The 19,831-nt window shown below is 40.6% G+C and overlaps 1 protein-coding gene across 1 annotated transcript in view; it reads left to right on the forward strand.

The window, feature by feature from the left end:
- The first annotated feature begins 1,012 nt into the window (after positions 1-1,012).
- SLC30A8 (solute carrier family 30 member 8) overlaps positions 1,013-19,831 on the forward strand; it is a 230,404-nt gene continuing 211,585 nt past the window's right edge. Inside the window, exons 1-2 of the mRNA XM_073018323.1 lie at positions 1,013-1,100; positions 1,722-1,822. The gene's annotated coding sequence lies outside the window, so the exon portion shown is untranslated. The remainder of the gene's footprint in view (positions 1,101-1,721; positions 1,823-19,831) is intronic.

Consider the following 19,831-nt stretch of genomic DNA (forward strand, 5'->3'; position numbering starts at 1 on the left):
CCACACCATGACTGCAGCCAGGGGGAAATGTCACATTTGCACTTCTGAGGCAGACAAGCATCACTTAGAACTGTTGCGTGTTATTATTTTAGAGGCAGCCTGCTGTGGCAGACGCTGCTGGCTGAGAACTGCGCCTTGTGCAGCCTCTGTGGCCGGATGGTGGAGTTGGAATCTTGGCTCCTTCACCTCCTCACTATGTTACTTAACACTTCTACAGTTCAGTTTGCTTATCTGTAAATAATGAATCACACTTACCCCAAGAGTTTGTTATGAAGATCTAGTGGACCAATACATGTGAAGTGTTCAGAACACGCAAATAGTGGCTTATTATAACAGCCAACCCAACACGTGTTTTGCTCATCCTTCTTGCCTGTTGGAAGTGCTCAATTCCAAGACAGGGACAGAGATGACAGCTTCACTTTTCCTCGTCCCTCTTGCAGTTCAAGATGGCTTTAGAATCCAGTAGTGTCTAATAAAACATAAAGGGAAGTTTACTGGGGGGGGTTCTGAAAAACATTTTTTTCCCCTTACATGAGGAGAAATAGAAGGTAAGCTGTCTTCCTACCTCTTTTTTTTCTTTCTTCCAGATATTTTCACATGCAATTGTAAAACTTGCCCATGCTGCAGCCACCCTGTGACATATGTGTGAAATACAAGGGCACTTTGAAGATGAGAGGACAGAAAGATGAAAAGAAGCAGTGTCTTTGATCACATCACTGAGCTTCTGACCCAACCCAGCAACTGCCTACCTATGGCTAGTCTTGTTCTGCGAGACAATAACAATAATAAGAATCCAACTGTTTGAGGCACTTTTATTGGGGTATTCATTTCCTTGCACTTGAAAGCACCCGGATAACTTAATCCCCCCAAACCTCCTGGCACAAAGGTTTGTGGTGGTGTATCTCTGAGGGCAACTGTACATATCATCAGAAACTATGGGCACAGGACCCCAGAGACATCATTTGGTTACTTAAATATTTCATACATGCCTTTGGCAAGGATGAATTCTATGCGACAGAATATCAGTTAATGCATACTGAAGGAAGACTTGTTGGAGAAGAATCCTCTCCTGAACCCCGGCGAGACTCTAGAATCCTGCGGTAAAAGTTCTAATTATTGAAAACATTTCCCCATGTTCACCCTCATTAAAGATATTCTAATGCCTATGAAACCCACTACCTATCTGATTCTGTCAGAGAAGCCATTTCGTTTTTTGGCAACTGGAAGCAGTGGGGATGAAAAAAGCGTCTCAGGACTGAACTGGCAGCAAAATAGTAAACTGTTTATCAACTCTTAAATTTTCATACCAGGGAAGTTTAGCAAACCGTCAGAGAACAGCCTGAATTGAATTTCTATAAATATTGCTTCCAAATGGGTACTGAGGATACTAGTTGCTCTACACTTCTACAGGATTCAATCTGGGACTTGTCATGCAAAGAAATAGCTCAAGATTTTAAGGTGGGATTGCCAGGGTCAGAGGGCAATGTCCTCTGAAATCCACCAATATTTGTACTGGGCTTTATGGTTACCGTTTACCAAGTACTTTACAGTTTACCAAGTGCTTTCCAGTTTATAATTTACCAGGTGCTATCATAGCTGATAACTCGTTAATTTTACAGTAACCCACTGAAGTAGGTGTGGCTTGAGGCTATTGAAATTTAAGGAGCATCAAGAAAGCTGGCCTAACTTGAGAAATTATCACCCTCATCCTGTCTTCCCAGGATATCTCTCTCTCCAAGTAAGCGACGTTACTTCCTGGAGGGAGTACAGTGTTGGGAATCTGAAGACCCAGTGTTGAGCTGAATTTGCTTTGTGATATCTGGTGAGTCGTTGATGTTTCTGGGCTTCAATTTTCTCACACGTAGAAACTTTTAGAGTAAGGCATTTAACTCAATTATCTTTAAGATGCTTTGGATTAAGCATGGTCATCGCCTGCTAATGGTTTTAATTGGAAACAATGTTGTTACCAACTCATTAGTGTGAATTAACCTTGGTGGTGATACAAAAAGGTTGAGCTTTATTTAGAGTGTGCTTAGTAAGCAATTAAACAAGGGAAGCTTGTTTAAAAGAAAAAAAAAAGTACTTAAGTTAAATTCCTTGTATTTTTACAATTTTGCCTTGGGTTAACTTTATTGAACAGCATGAATCTAAGTGCAAATTTGCTCTCTCTTTCTGTCATTCACTCAACTTTTTTGTTGCGTCTACTGGGTGCCAGGCGTTGTTCTAGATATGCGTTGAGCATCAGTTTTAAAATAAGCATCTCTTTCTGGATGCGGAGCATAGGACAATAAATATGAAAGATGGGATATGGGCTCTCATGTTGCTTGCAGTCTAGATGGCAGGGTGGGGAACAGATAATTCAATACGATATTACCATACATGTGATAGATGCTATCACAGAGCAAAGTTGAGTGCCAAGGGAGTAAATGGGAAGCAAACTTACCTTGGATGTGGAACAAGAGAGGCGGCGTTTTGGAGCATAGCCAAGAGACGGTTGGGAGGAGCAGCAGATAGCAATCCTAGACAGAAACAACATCTCATAGAAGGTCCTAGTGAGAGGTGACAACGTGCTAGCAGCCCTCGCTTTCGGCGCCTCCTCGGCCTCAGCGCCCGCTCTGGCTGCGCTTGAGGAGCTCTTCAGCCCGCCGCTGCACTGTGGGAGCCCCTCTCTGAGCTGGCCAAGGCAGGAACCGGCTCCCTCTACTCAGAGGAGGTGTGGAAAGAAAGGCGGCGGCGGGAACCGGGGCTCTGCGCGCCGCTTGCGGGCCAGCGTGATTTCCGGGTGGGCGCGGGCTCGGCGAGTCCCAGCACTTGGAGCCGCTGCGGCGGCCCCGGGCGGTGAGGGGCTTAGCACCCGGGCCAGCAGCTGCAAAGGCTGCACCAGGTCCTCCAGCACTGCCGGCCCGCTGGCGCTGCGCTCGAATTCTCGCCGGGTCTCAGCTGCCTCACCGCGGGGCAGGGCTCGGGACATGCAGCCAGCCATGCCCGAGGCGTCCCCCCACCCACCTCCCGCGGTGGGCTCCCGGGCGGCCCGAGCCTCTCCGAGGGAGGCCACCCCCTGCTTCTTGGCGCTGGGTCCCGTCGACCGCCAAATGGCTGAGAACTTCAGACACTGCGCGGCACTCGCGGGCAGCTCCGCTGGCGACCCTGGCGCGTGGTCCACTAGGTAAAGCCAGCTGCGCTCCTGAGTCGGGTGGGGATTTGGAGAACTGTTATGTCTAGCTAGAGGATTGTAAATGCACCAATCAGCACTCTGTGTCTAGCTCAAGGTTTGTAAATGCACCAATCAGTGCTCTGTATCTAGCTAATCTAGTGGGGGCTAGGAGAACTTTTCTGTCTAGCACTCTGTGTCTAGCTGAAGGATTGTAGATACACCAATCAGCACTCTGTCAAAACGGACCAATCAGCACTCTGTAAAATGGACCAATCAGCACTCTGCAAAATGGACCAATCAGCTGTCTGTGAAATAGGCCAATCAACGCTCTGTAAAACGGACCAATCAGCAGGATGTGGATGGGGGTCATATAAGGGAATAAAAGCAGGCTGCCAAAGCTAGCAGTGGTGAGTCTTTCGGATACGTTTGCGTGTTGCGGAAGTGGTGCGTTTGTGAGCTGTAACACTCACCAGGAAGGTCTGCAGCTGCACTGCTTAAGTCAGCAAGACCACGAACCCAGCAGAAGAAAGAAGCTGGACACATCTCAACGTCTGAAGGAACAAACTCCGGACACACCATCTTTAAGAACTGTAACACTCACTGTGAGGGTCCACGTTTATATTCTCGAAGTCAGCGAGGTCAACGAACCTGCGAAGTCCGCACACACTAGAGGTGAGCAAAGTCATTTGTATTAGGGGGTAAAGAAAGCTCGATATACTTACAAGCAAGAATGAAGATGTTAAGTGTGGTTGAAGTGGTGAACGTATTATGACAGGCCTCACAAGCCATGCTTTGAGGTTAACTGTATCAGTAAGAGCCTGGGTAAACCACTGAAAAATATTTTAAAATTTAGCTTTTATTATAGCAGTACTTGCATATAATATACAAATAATTAAATCTGAAAACCTTACAAAGAAAGTATCAGTCCTTTGATGGCTTGTCCCCTCACCCCAAAGGAAACCACTGCCAATTTTTTTTTTTTTTCCTTACAGTCTCTCTCTCTGTCACCCTCTGCTTCCTGGGTTCAAGCGATTTTCCTGCCTCAGTCTCCCGAGTAGCTGGGATTACAAGGGACCACCATCCCATCTGGCTTTTTTGTTTTTTAAGTAGAGGCGGGGTTTCACCATGTTGGCCAGGCTGGTTTTGACCTCCTGACATGAAGTGACCTGCCCGACTCTGCCTCCCAACAGGCATAAGCCGCTGGACCTGGCCACTTACAATTCTTTTACCTTCTAGATAATGTGAGTAAGCATCTTTGATTTATAGATTTTAGACATTATATTTTCCTATTATGACAAAGGAGAAATTTTATTTATTTATAACGTAAACTTTCATTTTAGATTCAGGGGAACAGGTGCAGATTGTTTCTACCTGGGTATATTATGTGATGCTGAGGTTAGGGGCACGGTTAATCTCAGCATGCAGGTACTGAGCATAGTGCTCAGTAGTTTTTCAATGCTTGCTTTCCCCCCTTTCCCCATTAGTAGACCCCCATGTCTATTTTGCCATTTTTGTGTCCAGGAGTACCTAATGTTTAGCTCCCACTTGTAAGTGAGAACATGTGGTATTTGGTTTTGTGTTTCTGTGTCAATTTGCTTAGGATAATAGCCTCCAGCTGCATCCATGTTACTGCAAGGACATCATTTTGTTCTTTTTTATGGCTACGTAGTGGTTCATGGTGAATATGTACCACATTTGTTTTCAATGTAATTCATCATTAATGGGCATTGAGGTTGATTCCATTTGACAAAGGAGAATTTTATGTTTTTCTTTCTCTTGCTAATCCCTTTATTCTTTTTAATATGACTATTTTGTATTTTTGTTACATTTCTATTTATAATTTTAATTGTTCCATGCTGAGTCAAGTAGTGGACTGTGATTATATTTTTTTCTTGTGTAAATTTTCATTTCTTCTGATGTCGATAATTACATTGCTTGTTCTGCTTAGCTTTCTTTGAATCTCTGGCCAAATCTTGTATCATTCCACAACTCTGTGAAAACACTTCTACTACCATCTCATCTCTACTTCCTGTATTACCTGGAACTTGAAGCTTTCTAGGGTTCTGCGTGGGAAATTTTGCTTGCTTCTCACGAAATTCTTTCTTTGCAGGCACTCATGTCTGACTTCCCCTCCTCTGCTGGGTTTTGTAGCATTTTTCTATCAACTTTTTCTCGTCATCTCTTGTTTTCTGTTTTCCCCCATTTCAAGTTTATTTATTTCTAATTTAATCAAAGATAAGAAATTTGAATTCTTGTTTCTTTCTGGAATAGAGATCCAGAAGATCTGTACTCAATGCTAAAACTGGAATTCATTCATGAGATTTCAGTAGAGGGTTCTCATATTTGCTTTGAATAAGCATCTGTCTGGCAGCAGTGTAGAGAAAATGAATCTGAGGAGAGTGGATTAGGTTTAGGGCCAGTAAAAATAGGTCAGATGACAGACTGGAGTAGGGTGGTGGTAGTGAGGATGAAGAGAGTAGGCCTAAGAAATAATTAGAAGAATCAATAATTTCTGGTAAGTAATTGAATGTGGGAGCGAGGGAGAAGTCGGAGAGAAGATAGTTAAGATAATGCCCTCGTTTTTAGCGTGGAAAGATGAGTAGATGATAATCTTATTTATGACAGTAGAGGGCACCAGAAGAAGATGAGATTTTGGAATGGGGAGACATGAGAATTCAGTTTTGGACTATTGAGTTTGAGGTGTCTTTGATACATTTAAGTAGAGACATTGAGTAGGCAGTATTAAATGGCATTTGAAACCCATGACAGTGGAATAAATTAAAACCAAGAGAAGAGAAAAAAGGAATTGGATAGAGTCCTCATAAATGTCAACATCTGGTGGCTGGGCAGAAAAAGAGGACCCTGCAATGACGTTTGAAAAGCCATTAGAGAGAGAGAGAGAATGGTGTCAAAGAAAACTAATGAGGGCTTGTCTAGTGGTCAAGTATGATAGACTAAAAATACCTTTTAAATTTATTGACATAAAGGCCATTGATGACCTTGGAAAGAACAATTTATGTGGACTGGTAGGTGTAGAATCTGAGTAATAATGGGTTAAGGAGTAAACAGGAGATGCAAAAATGGAAACAGTGAATATAGAACGTTCTTACAAATAGTTTGGTTTTTAAGAGCAAAGGAGGAGAGATAGCTCGGTAGGCAAAAATGTGATGTCAAGGTTCTTTTTAGTTATTTTTTCTAAGGTGTGAGATATTTGAGTATGCTTAAATGTTAATGGATAGCCAAATAAGAGTAGAGATCAATGATGTAAGTCAGTGTCAGAAGTCAGTGAGTGAGTGCCTTGTGAAAGTGAGAGGAAAGGGTCTACAAAGTACAGGTATGAAGCTTAAGATGGGAAGAGGAACACCACATCCACTGTTATAAGTGGGCATGGTAGAGGGCCAGTTAAATGTATCGGTGGATGGAGAGAGAGAATTCTTGATGGCTTCCATTGTCTCTGAGCAGTAGTAAAATTCAAGGATTCAAGGTTGTGTGCCTACAGTGAGGAAGAAATGATGGGATCAGAGATCTGAGGAATGTGGGAACAATTTGAAATAGCTAGTGTATTGGGTTGAATGGTATCCTTCCAAAATACATGTCCACCTAGAACTTCAGAATGAGACCTTATTTGGAAATAGGGTATTTGCAGATGCAATTAAGATGAGATCATTTTGGGCTAGGGTGGGTCCTAAATCTGATGACTAGTGTCCTTTTGAGAAGAGAGAAACAATGACACAGATGCAAAGACACAAAAAGATACATAGAACATCATGTGAAGACAGGAAGAGAGCAGAATGCTGCATGTACAAGCCAGGGAATGCTGAGGTTTGGTTGGGTGCGGTGGCTCACACCTGTAATCCCAGCACTTTAGGAGGCTGAGGCGGATAGATCACTTGGGGCCAGGAGTTCGAGACCAGTCTGACCAACAGGGAGAAACCTTGTCTCTACTAAAAATACGAAAATTACCCAGGCGTGATGGTGCACACCTGTAGTCGCAGCTACTTGGTAGGCTGAAGCACAGGAATCTCTTGAACCTGAGAGGCAAAAGTTGCAGTGAGCTGAGATCATGCCACTGCACTTCAGCCTGGGTGATAGAGTGAGACTCTGTCTCAAAAGCTGAGATTTCTTGGCAGCCATCAGAAACTAGAGGAGAATTGTGGGACAGACGGATTGTCCCTCAGAGTGGTCAGAGGACTAACCCTGCTGACTTCTTGATTTTGGACTTCAGGCCTCCAGAACTGTGAGCCATCCAGTTTGTGGCAGTTTGTTATGGCAGCCCTAGGAAACTAAAACAGGAAAAAAGGAAAATGAGAGTATACTACAAAAACTCAGATTATAAGTACTGTTCAGAATTTAGTTGAGGTTGGTGATCATGAAATTATATTGGCAATAAATGTACGGCAGCCCAGGCTTAACTGTGAAAAGTGAATAGATAAAACAGGATTCATATTCTGTCATGCATAAGTGGAATATGGACAAGGTGGCAATAAAACTGAAAATATTTCAACAGAATGGATGCAAAGAAGAAATAAAGTGTGCTTTGAGTAAAGATTAAACACTTAAGGTGGGTGACTGGAGGCAGGCAGCAAAGGGGTTCAAGGGACAGGCTGAAAAATAGCTATAGTAAGAGAAATTGAGTAAGAGTCAAAATAAGAGGTTAAGGTGAGAGAGTAAGATGATTGAGTTTGTGAGTTCATAGCTGAAGCAGTTCTAGGCCATGACAAATTCCAGGATGCAACTGAAGTGTGGTGGAGATGGCAGTCATCAAAAATGAAAATTTCAGGGCCAGAAACTTAGATGGGTCATCCATACTATAGTAAAATTTTCACTTTCTGGTGATTCTTATCTTTTAATAAAAATGATGCTTACAACGAAAACACAGTTCATTGGATTTAAAAGCATGCTAAAAAACAATGTGTATCTATATAGTAGAAATTCATATCTACTAAGGGATGCCGTAAAAAAATCAATGTGATAGTCTCTCTTATATAGTCCCATGGAGATTTACAGAAAGTGGACTTCATGTTTTAAATCAATGAAATGCCAGCTTAAATAAAGTTGGGTTCTATTTTGAAACTTAATCCTGAAATGTTTCAGAATCAAATTCATCAGGGCACCGAAATAAAAATGTTAAAATATAATCTGTATCTTTCTCTCAATTACAAATGACTGGTACCAATTACAAAGTGGTCAACATCTTATTCATAGGCTTTAAAGCACAGCAAAAATGACTATGATTGGCTATGTGATCACGTTTTCATTTAATAAGTGACACGTGAAATAATTTTTGTAGGGTCCAGCCCTGTGGGGCTTAGTGAGTGTTCTCCCTGTGTGTGGAGACGAGAGAGTGTAATAAATAAAGACACAAGATAAAGTGAAAGCAGCTGGGCCCGGGGGACCACTACTACCAAGATGCGGAGACCGGTAGTGGCCCTGAACGGCTAGGCGTACTGATATTTATTGCATACAAGACAAGGGGGGCAGAGTAGGGAGAGTGAATCTTCTAAGTGATTGATAAGGTGAAGCAAGTCACGTGATCATAGGACGGGGCCCTTCCCTTTTAGGTAGCTGAAGCAGAGAGAGAAGGCAGCATACGTCAACGTTTTCTTCTATGCACTTAATAATATAGATCAAAGACTTTAAGACTTTCTCTATTTCTTCCGCCACTCTACTACGAACTTCAAAGAGGAACCAGGAGTACGGGAGGAACGTGAAAGTGGACAAGGAGCATGACCATTGAAACATAGCACCACAGGAAGGGGTTTAGGCCTCCGGATGACTGCAGGCAGGCCTGGTAATATCCAGCCTTCCATAGGAAGCTGGTGGAGCAGAGTGTTCCGTGACTCCTCCAAGAAAAGGAGACTCCCTTTCGCGGTCTGCTAAGTAATGGGTGTCTTCCCAGACACTGGCATTACCACTTGACCAAGGAGCCCTCAAGTGGCCCTTATGTGGGCGTGACAGAGGGCTCACCTGTTGCCTTCTAGGTCACTTCTCACAATGTCCCTTCAGCACCTGACCCTATACCCGCCGGTTATTCCTAGGTTGTATTAGTAATGCAAAAAACAGTAATATTAAAAAAGCTAATGATTAATAAGTTTATTAATGATTGATAGTTGTCCATGATCATCTCTATATCTAATTTGTATCATGACTATTCTTATTCTAACTATTTTCTTTGTTTTACTGAAACAGTTTGTGCCTTCAGTCTCTTGCTTCAGCGCCTAGGTAATCTTTTGCCCACAAATTTTGACCCAAGTAGTTTGAATACTCATGATACGAGTGCAAAACAGATACACAAACACTACAGATGATAGAATGTACAATATAATTAAGAAAGACCTTGTCAGCGTACAGATAGTCTTACACATAAGTAGCATTTTTAAATATTTATTTACTTATAAAGTCATTCGTCAATTCATGGGGATAGTTAAACTGAGATAACTGTTTTGTAGGTGAGAAAACACAGGGCTAAGATGATAATTTCTTTCACATAAAGGGCTAACAGCACCATTTTTTTTTTCTTTTTTCCTTTTTTTGAGATGAAGTCTCACTCTGTAGCCCAGGCTGGAGTGCAGGGGCGCCATCTCGACTCACTGCAACTTCCACCTCTCGGGTTCAAGTGATTTTCCTGTCTCAGCCTATCGAGTAGCTGGGATTACACGTGCCCGCCACCATGCCTGGTTAATTTTTTTGTACTTTACTTAGTAGAGACAGGGTTTCACCTTGTTGGCCAGACTGGTCTCGAGCTCCTGACCTCAAGTGATCCACCTACCTTGGTCTCCCAAAGTACTGGGATTACAGGCGTGAGCCACCATGCCCTGTCTAAACAGCATCATTCTTAAACTCAGGCAAGCAGCCCATTCCCTATGCAATGGGTCAACATGTGCCCTGAGGAACTCTTGAGACTCAAAACTAGGGGACTTTCTTGAGACTCTGGCCCTAGGACAGTGACTTGGTGAGGGGATCATTCATTGCTGCATGGTGGGGTATTTCTGCTGTGGGATTGTATGATATTGGCCTACTAAACTGGTGCTGATATGCTGATTTTGGGTGATAATTCATTCCCATCAGAAAACAGGAAGTAGGGCACTGGGCTACCAAAACTCAGTAGCCATGCACCAGCTCTTTCCCTTCATGGTCTTTTTCTTACCGTGGTGAACATGCAGTCTACAGCACCTGAGGGCAGCCCTGTGTCCTTCCACCACTGTCACCTGTCTTCCGCACAGGATCTATGCCTCGTGTCAGGGAATCATCCAGATTTGACTGTGCCTGTCTCCTTTGAGTGTTTTCAAGGCTTCTATTCCATGATTCTAATGTGCCCTTGTTATCAGTATCACTTATTTTCTTCAACTGATGTTGAACACATTGTACTCTCCCAAGCAGGTCTTAAGTCATCATGCCAGGTCAGGACTGGACCACTCTTCTTATTCTGCACATAGGCCCCACTTAGGCAGGGATTCAGTCAACATTGAAAGAGGTTACATTCTAGGAATGTAGTGGTTATGGCCTTTTCTGGTGCTCTCCATTTATAGACCCATGTTTCCATCTGGTATTTTTCTTATGCCTGAATGATTTCCTTTAACATTTTTTTTTGTAGTGCAGGTGAGCAGATAACGAACTCTTCTACCTTTCATATGTCTGAAAAAGTTTATAATTCATTTTTGTTTTTGAAATGTGTTTTTATTAGGTATAGACTTGGGGCTGACAATTTTTTCTTTCAGTGCTTTAAAGAGATTTCTCCACTGTCGTCTTGCTTGCTTCATTTCCAGTGAGAGTTCTACTTTTTTATCTTTCTTCTGTAGGTAGTGTGTCAGCTGCATTTAAAATTTTTCTTCGTATTACTGGTTTTAAGCAATTTGATTATGATGTACTTTGATGTGCCTTTCTTTGTGTTTATTGTGCTTGGGTATTGATAATTTTTGAGGGTCTCAGGGTTTATAGTTTTCATTAAATTTGTAAACATTTTATCACTAAGTATTTTTTTTCTTTCTATCTCCTTTCCTTGGAGAATCTTTGATGCTCTTTTCATTTTTAAAAAATTCGCTTTTTCTCTGTTTCAGATAGCTTCTATTGCCATATCTTCAAGCCCACTGATTAATTTTCTGCAGTATTTAATCTGCTAGTGATCCCATCCATTATACTTTTGATCTCCCACGTTATAGTTTTCATGTCTGGAAGTTTTCCATGTCTTCCATGTTTCCGCTTATCTTTTAAAACATATAGAGTAATTTTATAGTAACTTTTAAAGTGTTCATCTGTCAATTTTAGTATCAATGTTAGTTCTAGATTGGCTTCAATTGATTGAGTTTTCTTCTCAGGATGAGTCATATTTTCTTGCTTCTTTCTATGCGTAGAATCTTTGATTGGATGCCAGACATCATAAATTTCACATTCTTGTGTGCCAGATATTTTTGTGTTCCTATAAATACTCTTGCAATTTTTTTTTTTTTTTTTCTGGGATGCAGTTACATTATTTAGAAACCATTTGATACTTTCAGTTTCTGCTTTTCATAGTTGTTAGATGGAACCAGAGCAGCATTTAGTCTACTGTTAACTGTTCCCAGCTATGGAGGCAAGATCCTTCTGAGTACTCTGTCCAAGGTCTTACGAATTATAAAAAGGTCCACTGTGGCTGTTGGAGACAAGGCACTATTCCCAGCCTGTGTGAACTCTTGGTTCCCTTTATCCCTTTCAGATCATTCTTTCTGTGCACATGGGCAATTTTCTTGTATGCATGTATTTGTAAAGATCTTGGGTCTCGCTCCTCACCTTTCTGGTATGCTGTCCTGCAGTCTTTAGCTGCATTGGTCATCATGCTCTCAACTCTATCTTTTCAACTCAGAGAGCTTGTCAGGCTACTCCCTGCATGGAAGCCTTGAACTTCTCAAGGCAGTCAGCTGGGTCACTTGTAGGGATCCCCATGTTTGTTTTCCATCTTTCAGAGATCACTGACCTTTGTTGCCTAATGTGTTCAAAACTTTTATTTCATATATTTTGTCTGTGTTTATATTATTTGTTTCAGGGGGGAGAATGTATATAGCTCTAGCTGAAGCTGCCTATCTCATTGTATTTTAGGAGCTGTTTGTTTGTAAGAATCAATGAAGTGTAATGTATCCTAGAATGATACCTCATTTGATAGAATAGAGGATGACATTTGACCTTCACTGTTTTTGAAAGGATGCTTTTTATTAATATTAACAGAAGAAGATAGAAAGTTCAGAAGATCTTGTTTGCTTAGATTGATGTTAATCATGAAATTTTTAATCTAAGAAAAGATAATTTCTGGGACACTGTGTGAAGAAGTTGAAAAAGCATGTGACTTGTCTTTCATTACTCTCATTGCCTTTACAAAGGGAAATATTGCAAGTATTTGTAACTAGAGACATGATCTCATCACCCCAGTCCATAGAATTGTCTCCACATGCAACATCACAGTAAGAGGTAGAAATAGAATTTATTTATACATCTAGTTATTTTGAGAACAACTCTACAAATTCATTCAGCTAATTGACTAAACACATTTGGAATATGTGTGTGTGTGTGTGTGTTCCTAATTTCTTTCTACTTGTGTAGCGTAGAATGGGCAGAATCTAGAGTAACTAGAATAATTGAAGCAATTACATCTGAGAAATTGTGGGAAATGCAGGTCTTGACATCTTTAACAAGACTATAATGTTAGGAAAATCTCCTCTTTAATTTTCGTCTTAAGGAATGTGAAAGGCCCTAATGTCTGCACGCTATTGTGACTTGCACTCTGTTCTTTATGGCTCTCCTATGTTAAGCAATGAGTATTCTTAAGATTTCTGTAATGTTATTAGTGTGGAAGGAAGGAAGGAAAGAAGGAAGGGAGGTAGAGAGGAAGGAAGAAAAAAAGGGAAGAAGGAAAAGGAAATGAAACTATTAACTTGCTAATTTATTAAAGATATTATCTATATTAATAGAGTGCCTTGTTTTAAAGATTTATGGCAACCTACAAATATATATGCAATGTAAAAACAGAACAAAAGACTTGGATGAGAAGGTTGGACAAAGAGAAATAAAACAGTAGAATAGTTGACACTGGGACATGGTTAGGGTCTCATTCTGTTTGTGCTAGTGGTAATTTATAAAGAACAGAAATTTACTTCCCATTTTTCTGGAGGCTGGGAAGTCCAAGATCAAGGCACTGGCCTCTGGGGAGGGCCTTGCTGCATACTCCGGAGGGGAAGAATGCTACATCCTGACTTGGTAAAAGGCAGAAGGGTAAGAGAGAGAGAACCTACTTCCATGAACCCTTTTTTTGTGTCGTTCAGATTAGAGTGTAGTGGTACAATCATAGCTCACTGTAGCCTTAAACTCCTGTATAAGCCTTTTTTAGAATGGCATTAATCCATGCATGAGGTCAAAGCCCTCATGACCTAAACATCATCTATTAGGCCCCACATCCCAACACTGTTGCATTAGGGATTAAGTTTCTAACACTTGAATTTCTGGGGAACACGTTCAAATCACAACAGTCAGTACTTGAAATATCAAGTCTTGACTACTGGCAAACCCTAAGTTGAATATTGAGCTCTAAGCTTTCTAGCAGCCAATAGCAACAACAAAAACGATAATCTAATCTGTTTGTGGTGTTCCATTGACAAATTGTTTGCCATATACATGGCTAGAAACTAGATAAGTTAAGTCATTTTATTGGCTCATTAACTGTAAGACAATTAGGTTCAGTGCTGGCTGCCGGCAATGACTTTTGGCTTTAGGACAGTTGAACAATAGACCTGATAGAGCAGTAACTAAAAATAAGCACCAATTTTCTGTGTAGGCCAATCCTAAGTTATGCCAAGAAAAGCCATGCCACCTGCATACAAAAAATGATTATGTTAATGCTCATAATTCCTCCCTTTTCCCTGTCTCCATTTTAACCTTCTCCTTTTATATTAATGTCAACACATTATCCCATCGTAGCTTTTATTCTCCTCAATCCATCCCAAAACTGTTCTTACTGATGCTCACTCTAGTCATGGCATTAAGGTCACTGCATTTTACGAGCATCGGAAGCCTGGGAATAGTTTGAGTTTGTTCAGTTTAGTCACTGTAGTTGACTCATTTTCACAGAATTAGAAATTAAAGAGCAAACAATAAAATTCACAAAAATTGCACGTTGCTCTCAACACATTTATTCACGAGGTAATATTGTATAACCAGAGTCATGTCTAAAGGTGCTTGCTTTTCGTGTCTGACACTGCCCTGCAAAGCCCTGGTTTCAGTTTATTGGAAGAAAAATGGATATACCTGTTATTAGAAGGATTACTTCATGAATTAATAGGTTAATAATTTGGGAGCAGTGTATGGTTATCATTTTAACATACAAGATAGAGTAATTTTTGGAACCCTTCCCACGTGCCAAGGCAGAGTACAAGGCAGAGTACAAGGAAAAGTTGCAGGCCTCAAGGAACTCTGAGTCTGGTGGGCAAGGGGACAAGTCAACAAACAGTTATGATGTAACCTGGTGGTTTGGTGATATTAGAGAGAGAGAAAGAGGCAGCTCAGTTGGCCTGAGAGTGGAAGAGGTCAGGAAAGACTTTAAGAATGTAGGAAATTTTCAGGCTTGAAGGAAAAATCTCACATCATAGAATTGTGGAAATTACTTAAATTGGGTTTTATTTATTTCTCCAGAACCCAAGGCCTGTGGTAACCCTGTGGCTGTCAATAGCCCTCTTAGGTTTTGGGCAGGACTAGACTATAGTTAAACCCTTCCAGAAACACGAGAATTGAACTAACTTGAAAAATTTTAAAATGCTGTGGTAGAATACACAAAACATGTAATTGACCATTAGTGACATTCAGCACTTTATACTGTGATGCAACCACCGTGACTACCTAGATCCAGAACATTTTCATGACCTCCAAATGAAACGCTGTATCCATTGAACAATCATACCTCATCTCTCCCTCCCCAGATTCTGACAACTGCTAATATACTTTATGGATTTGTCAATTTTGAATTTTTCATGTAAATGGAACAGTACAATTTTGGTATCTGGCTTTCCACTTAGCATAGTGTTTTTAAGTTTCATCCATATTGCACTAGTGTGTCCTTTCTTTTATGGCTGAATTATACTCTATTGTATGGATATCCAACATTTTGTTTATTCATTCATTAGTTGATGGGCATCTGGGTTGTTTCTACTTTTTGGCTATTGTGAATAGTGCTGCTATGAGCAACTGTATGCGAGTTTTCATTTGAACACCTGTTTTCATTGCTTTGGAGCGTATATCCAGGAGTGAAATTAACAGGTCACAGAGTAATATTATATTTAGCTTATTAAGGCACTACCAAATTGCTTTGCACAGCAGCTGTACCATTTTACTGAACTTACCTTTAATGAGAAAGTATTTCCTTCAAGGTTACTGTGCACCTTGGTAATTTATTCTCCGTACCAACTTCAAAAGATTGTTCTGAGGATTAATAACCTTTGTGAAACTGTTAAATGCCTTCCAAAAGCAGCCTTTATATAAATTAAAGGTATTATGTACTCAGGCATTCATTCCAGTGTAGTTCACAAGGAGTTTGATAGTTCAATAAATTTACATAAAATTCAATCTGGATAGATGTGGGCTTTTACAATCTTACAAGACCCGAAGCTGAAAAGAGACAAATTGAGCTGAATTAGTCTGTCTTGATTTGACCTGTTTTTCCTAATGAGATATTGCAGGCATTAAAAAAGAGTATCTTTTTGAAGTATGGGCACGCTGATGTTGGTTGTTGGATTCATTAATTAATTTATCTCTATTCAGAGCATTGTAATGAGCTAAAACCCAAGATTGCTGGTAATTTAAAGCAGAAGCAAAAGAGTGGCTGAACAGATGATGTTTGCCATGTTTAACAGATTTCCACAATGGTTCCTGAGAGATAACCAGTGAAAAACAAATTTGAACTATTTTGTGGCTCTAGACTGTGTTTTAAAACTCTAATTAAGGGGGGCAGCCAGCTCCTATTACATAACTGGTGCACATGGCGCTTTTAGGGGAGCTCCTCAGTCTAGCAAAGTATTTATATAGCACCTGCATCCTGGATGGGAGGCTTTCTGATAATAACCCATTTCCTAGGTTTGAATCAATCCATGACTTCCCTAATGGATCAAGGTGCCAAAATGAGCTCACACAGCAGGCACAGAAGCCCTCCAGCTAGGTGTCTGCTGAGTTGTTCCGTTCTTGGAGATTCAGATGAATTTGACTGGAACCCTCAATATCCTGTGTGGTGTGAATTCCATGTCTTTGCAGTATTTTGAGGGGCTTCCCATTGCCTGTTCAGTCTGGCTCCACGCTCCAGCATCTTCTCAATTAGTTTAGTTTATGGAGTATTCTCTTTCCCCTCCTGACCCCTAGAAGTGAAATAACAAAAAATTGACTGGCTTAAGTCAATTTTGGCTTAAATAACAATTTATTCTTTCTTTATGTGAACCTAGGCAGAAAAATCCCTGAATAATTCTTGACATTAACCCGTTTTTTTGCTACTCTAAAATCTTGTTGCTAGAGGTTCTTCCCTAACAATATTTTTAATTAGTTAATTAATTTTTTATTTCTTATTTTTATTTTTTGGAGATGCAGTCTTGCTCTGTCACCCAGGCTGGGGTGCAGTGCCGCGATCTCAGCTCATTGCAACCTCTGCCTCTTGGGTTCCAGCAATTCTCCTGCCTCAGCCTCCCAGGTAACTAGGATTATAGGTGCACACTACCATGCCTGTCTAACTTATGTATTTTTAGTAGAGACAGGGTTTCACCACGTTAGCCAGGCTGGTCTTGAGCTCCTGACCTCAGGCAATACACCCGTCTTGGCCTCCCAAAGTTCTGGGATTACATTTAATTCTTAATAAGACAAAGCAAACTTAAGAGTGCTGCTGAAGCATGGTATAAAGATGGCAAGTGCAGGAGATGGAAGAGACTTGAGAGATCTGCGCCTTCAACACCGTTTTGTTATAGTTGAGAACACAGTGGATCAGAGTGGGCTCTGGCTCGCTCAAGTTCAATGGCTAGTTACTTGACATACGCGACCCGTAGATATCTTGCTATTCCGTTTTCAGTTATGTCTACTGTTTTCAGGTCCTTTAACTGAGAATTGGAGTTTCTGGCATTCTCAAGTTCATCCAGCCCTATGAAACAGAAGCAGGAAATGAGGCCACAATCCTATAAACATGTTTTGCCTTAAAAAAATTCTCCAAGTCTGTAATACCTTTAGGTCACTTTATGGAATGTTTTCTTCTCTGACTTTCACAATCACAAGTAGTCTCTCACATTATCACAGCTTAGATTCTCCAGGACCGATAATTATAAGGGGATAGAGATTCTAATGAATTTGACCACAGAAAAGCTATTTTAGAAAAGAGTAACGAGAATCTCAGTTCTCCTAGCTGACGTCAGATTCTTGAAGAAATATTTTCCCAACAATAGAAGAAAATTACCAGGGAAATAACAGAGGAGAAGGATGTTACTCAGGTATAAAACGAAAACAGAAAGCCCATCAGTGGCATGAAGGCAATGGAATTGAATCTCAGAAAACACTTTATTGCTAATTTTCCATTTTCTAAACATGCATCTAAATATAATGGCCAAGGATTTGAATAAAAATCAGTCTCTGTTTCTTTCACCAAAGGGAGATTCAGAACAATTTGCAGTCATCTGTTCTCATTTCTTGAACATTTCTGACTTTTTAGCTGCTGCTTTTAAACCTTGAAAAGTAGTAAACAACTATAACTTGTCATTGTCAAAAGAGAAATGGTAAGGGTATGCATTCTATAAAGGACCAAGATAATATCATGAGTCAGAAATTCCCCAGCGTAGAGGAATGGACTTTTAGCAATGTAGAATGAATACATTTTCAAGATTTCTGTGTCTTAAATGGTAGCCTAAATTTAAAAACGCAAACAAAACCCACAAAAGCCAATTTAGATTACATTAAAAGTAGAGGAAAGGAAGAGAGGAGATAATAAAAGTTAGAGTAAAAAAAAAAAAAAATTGAACAACAAGTATCTTTTCCATATTGCCTGTGGAATAAATTTAACTTGAGCTAGTGTCTATCTGATGAAAATTGTCCAATAATGTATTTTTTCCCACGTTGCCCTGAAGATTGTCCATTCAGGACATTGGTAGTTGACAAGAGTGTGATGCTGCCTAATTTCTATACTGATTATGCTATATTTTACCTCCATAGCTCTGAACCATGAAGTCGAACTGGATTTTCCAGTCTTCAGCATGTAATGCTGTGTCTTTCAGAATTCACAGACGGTAATAAGTGTGTACCTGAATGAATCAAGTCCCTAAATAAAAATCAAATACTGAACTTAAAGTATAATAATAATAATAAAATCAAATACTGATAAAATATACAGTAGTTTTCTTATGGTGGTGTGTAAGTTTGGAGAGCATAATCAGCCACAGTTAGAAGTCGTAATTCTTTCTAAACAATATGATACGGTTTTTTAGATTAATACATGAAACAAATACTGTGACACACCCAGCAATTTAGGGGTACTTCCAGCTCAGGTTGGTTGAAGGTTGGAGATTCTGTTTCAAGCTGTAATGTCACAGACTCTTTGTAGGCAATGTGAATTGTCGCGGTTTTCTCTGCTTCTGGAAGAAGATGCAATGCAGTATCATAAAAAAGAACTGTGACTTCGGTCTGCACAGACAGATCAGGGTTGGGCTGGCTTTGCAGTACTAATTCTGTGATCTTGGCCCAGTTCTTTATCTGAGATTACCTGCAGATAATGATATTTTCCTGATAAACATGTGAAGATTCTTGTACTCAGATTTACACAAGTTACCTTTGTGGATTGGGAAGAACAAAGTATTGTACTTGGCAAAATTTGATAATTTGTTTCAACTCACTTGGCCCCAGGAGATGGTAACAGCACTAATCAGCTCTCCTGCAGCAACATATAATCCCCAGATTTTGTTAGATTAGAACAAAAAGATAGCTTTGAGTTAGGTGGAGTAGCATCTACCTGGGGGCTGTTTTATTCATGGCAGAGAGAGAAAGATGGAGAATTCAAGGAAACAATGATGCATCTTCAAACTTCTGCAGGAACTTGGAAGATTGATATTCCATTGGCTAAAGTAAGTCACATGACCAAGCCTGCCATTAGCAGGGAAAGGAAGTATAGAAATGCCACCAAAGGCACTGCAGCTCTCATGACAATGAATATATATGTACTATTCTCTTATAGGAAAGAGGAGTGAATAGTTGGGAACTACTTTTTGCCACAATGACTATTTCTTTTTTTAAATTTATTTTTTTGAGATGGAGTCTCGTTCTGTCGCCAGGCTGAAGTACAATGTCGCCATCTCAGCTCACTGCCACTTCAGCCTCCTGGGTTCAAACGATTCTCCTGCCTCAGCCTCCCGAGTAGCTGGGACTACAGGCATGCACCACCATGTCCAGCTAATTTTTGTGTTTTTAGTAGAGAGGGGTTTCGCCGTGTTGGCCAGGATGGTCTCCATCTCTTGACCTCGTGATCCGTCCACCTCGGTATCCCAAAGTGTTGGGATTACAGGCGTCAGCCACCGCACCCGGCCCACAGTGACTGTTTCTATTATCAGAGAAGCTGCATGAGGTGCATGGACTTTTGAGCCTGGGTTTGTATCCCACCTCCCGTGTTACTTGTTATAAGAACTTAGGGCTTGGCATGGTGACTCAGGCCTG

This window comes from Chlorocebus sabaeus, chromosome 8 (assembly GCF_047675955.1).
Source record: "Chlorocebus sabaeus isolate Y175 chromosome 8, mChlSab1.0.hap1, whole genome shotgun sequence".
In the NCBI taxonomy this organism is placed as follows: domain Eukaryota; kingdom Metazoa; phylum Chordata; class Mammalia; order Primates; family Cercopithecidae; genus Chlorocebus; species Chlorocebus sabaeus.